This window comes from Salmo trutta, chromosome 14, assembly GCF_901001165.1.
Source record: "Salmo trutta chromosome 14, fSalTru1.1, whole genome shotgun sequence".
In the NCBI taxonomy this organism is placed as follows: domain Eukaryota; kingdom Metazoa; phylum Chordata; class Actinopteri; order Salmoniformes; family Salmonidae; genus Salmo; species Salmo trutta.
In genome coordinates, this window is record NC_042970.1 from 26660564 (window position 1) to 26664466 (window position 3903).

The following is a 3903-nucleotide window of genomic DNA, read 5'->3' on the forward strand; positions in this document are numbered from 1 at the left end:
GACACCGCCTAGTATATAGGTCCTGGATGGCAGGTGTTGTGTTCCTCGAAGCGAGCTTAGAAGGTATTTAGCTTGTCTGGTAGGCTCGCGTCACTGGACAGCTCGCGGCTGGGTTTGCCTTTGGAATCCGTGATAGTTTGCAAGCCCTGCCAAATCAGAGATGGTGTAATAGGATTCGATCTTGGTCCTGTATTGATGCTTTGCCTGTTTGATGGTTCGTCGGAGGGCGTAGCGAGATTTCTTATAAGCGTCCGGATTAGTGTCCCGCTCCTTGAAAGCCGCAGCTCTAACCTTTAGCTCAGTGCGGATGTTGCCTGTAATCCATGCTTTCTGTTCGGGATATGTACGTACGGTCACTGTGAGGATTACATCATCAATGCACTTATTAATGAAGCTGGTAACTGACATGGTAAATTCCTCAATGCCATCATATGAATCCCAGAACATATTCCAGCCTGTGCTAGTGAAACAGTCCTGTAGGTTAGCATCCGCTTCATTGGACCACTTCCATATTGAGTGCATCACTGTTACTCCCTTTTGAGATTTTGCTTGTAAGCAGGAATCAGAAGGATAAAGTTATAGTCAGATTTGCCAAATGGAGGGCGAGGGAGAGCTTTGCATGCTCTCTGTTTGTGGAGTAACGGTGATCTAAAGTTTTTTCACCTCTAGTTGCACAGGTGACATGCTGATAGAAATTAGGTAAAACAGATTTCAGTTTTCCTGCAATAAATTCTTTCTGACGTAGTCTCGCCAGGTATCCTGCAGGCCGACCTTTTTAGCGTCGCCTCCTCCTTCTCCGAGTGTCTGATCCAGGATAATCAATGTGTCCTTCGCCTCGGACTCATTGAAGTAGAAGTCCTCATTCAAATCGATCTTATTTGTATTGCTTTTAAATCTTTTTAATGAATAGCTGTTCTGATGTCCAGAAACTATTTTCAGTCAGAGGAAACGATGGTGGAATCATTATATACAAAAGAAGTTACAATCAGTGCAAAGAAAATACACAAAATAGCACAATTAAATGGCTGCTATTCCCTCCAGCGCCATTCTTCATTCTGCAGACATCTTTGAATGTTAAACGCCCACACCAGTAGAAATCCACCTTTTCAAGTTGAAAAAGAATGGCCAGATCTTACCCATAATGTTTCACAACAATTTAAGTCAATAAGTCGTTGTTTTTGTCAAAGTATGATATATTTGAGTTTGAAGTGACAAATCTGAACTGCCCACTTCGTGCAAATCCGTGTGAAGGCAGTGTCTTTTCCTATGATATGACATACAAATTATTTTCCGCCTACGTTTTGTTACCACCCACCAACGTTGTTTATTAATCAGTAATAGCTGATTAATAACAACATTCCTATTTCTGACTGAGATGAGCTAAACAGCCGTGTGTCCACTTGGCCACCTGAGTCATGGAGCAAATTAAAATTGTGGGTGCAAACTCCTGTTTTTGCAGGTCCACTTTTGTTACCAGAAATGTATCATAATCCATTGGATAAATTGTACATTTTCACTTATTTTTTATCTTATCTGTATATATACAGTACCATTCAAAAGTTTGGACACACCTACTCATTCAAGGGTTTTTCTTAATCTTTTACTATTTTTCAACATTGTAGAATAATAGTGAAGTAACCAAAAAAGTGTTAAACAAATGAAAATATATTTTATAATTTAGATTATTCAAATAGCCACTCTTTGCATTCTCTCAACCAGCTTCACCTGGAATACTTTCCCAACAGGAGTTCCCACATATGCTGAGCACTTGTTGGCTGCTTTTCCTTCACTCTGCGGTCAAACTCATCCCAAACCATCTCAATTGGTTTGAGGTCGGGTGATTGTGGAGGCCAGGTCATCTGATGCAGCATTCCATTACTCTCCTTCTTTGTCAAATAGTCCTTACACAGCCGGGAGGTGTGTTGGGTCTTTGACATATTGAAAACAAATGATAGTCCCACTAAATGCAAACCAGATGGGATGGCGTATCGCTGCAGAATGCTGTGGTAGCCATGCTGGTTATGTGTGCTTGAATTCTAAATAAATCACTGACAGTGTCACCAGCAAAGCACCACCACACCATCACACCTCCTCTTCCATGCTTCACAGTGGGAACCACACATGTGGAGATCATCCATTCATCTACTCTGCGTCTCACAAAGACACGGTGGTTGGAACCAAATATCTCAAATTTGGACTCATCAGATCAAAGGTCAGATTTCCACAGGTCTAATGCCCATTGCTCGTGTTTCTTGGCCCAAGCAAGTCTTTTCTTCTTATTGGTGTTCTTTAGTAGTGGTTTCTTTGCAGCAATTCGACCGTTAAGGTCTGATTCATGCAGTCTCCTCTGAACAGTGATGTTGAGATGTGTCTGTTATTTGAACTCTGTGAAGCATTTATTTGGGCTGCAATCTGAGGTGCAGTTAACTCTAATGAACTTATTCTCTGCAGCAGAGGTAACTCTGGGTCTTCCTTTCATGAGAGCCAGTTTCATCATATTGCTTGATGGTTTTTGAGACTGCACTTGAAGACACTTTCAAAGTTCTTGACATTTTCCACGTTGACTGACCTTCATGCCTTAAAGTAATGATGGACTGTCATTTCTCTTTGCTTTTTTGAGCTGTTCTTGCCATAATATGGACTTGGTATTTTACTAAATAGGGCTATTTTCTGTATGCCACCCCTACCTTGTCACAACACAACTGATTGGCTCAAATGCATTAAGGAAAGAAATTCCACAAATTAACTTTTAACAAGGCACACCTGTTAAATGAAATGCATTCCAGGTGACTACCTCATGAAGCTGGTTGAGAGAATGCCAAGAGTATGCAAAGCTGTCATCAAGGAAAAGGATGGCAACTTTGAAGAATCTCAAATATAAAACATATTTTCATTTGTTTAACACTTTTTTTTCTTACTACATGATACCAAATGTGTTATTTCATAGTTTTGATGTCTTCACTATTATTCTACAATGTAGAAAATAGTAAAACTAAAGAAAAACCCTGGAATGAGTAGGTGTGTCCAAACGTTTGACTGGTACTGTATATAAAAAATAAATATGACCATTTTACAAATGGTATGATTGCTTGATATGATAGCATTTTGCAAACCCACTCCCCGTCGCCCTCAGATGAATGGTTTTGACACCTAAACTTTTGCTTCACTACACGCTCCACTGCTTTGAATGGGGGAATGTTAGCTATAAACCTCAAGTGTCTATCCAGATAATTAAAATGCACCCGCAAAATAAAATTCAAGGAACTTATAGTTCACATGTCATTTGTGACGTGCATGATCATGAGCGAAGTCATTGTAGCCTATCATGTGCATCGGCTGACTTGACTTTGCTGTACTGCAGCCGAAGACTCCCAGCAGCCTACCTACCAAATTTTTTACCGTGTCCATTACAATGTAGAAATACGCAAATCAGCTATCTTTCAATAGTTATCCATGTTACCGAAGCGTCATCTTATTCTTACTATCTACTTTTAAAGCGGATTCTCGGACGCAATTAATGGAGATAACAGTAGGCAAAGTCAAAGATAGTCCAGTAGTTTCCATCTGTGGCGAAGTTTTCCCTAAATCAATGCTGTACATCAGATGCTGGTCAGTTCCCCAAAGAATACGTTTGTTCTATTTCTGTATGGACTCTGTAGTAACAACCGTTTATATTTTGCACTTTCTATTACTCTACTGATGTTGTTTAATTGAAAATGTCTCTACGACCATAAGCAAACATTTGTGACTGTCATATGATCATGTGTAGTGTGGTATTGCTAGAAATATGCTTTACATGACTAGAATACACTGTCAGAGTCCAATTGTTTTACATATGTGGGTCAGTTCATCAGGCAATGCTTCTTAATACAGTAAACTGTATGCAGTTTGAAACTTTTCAAA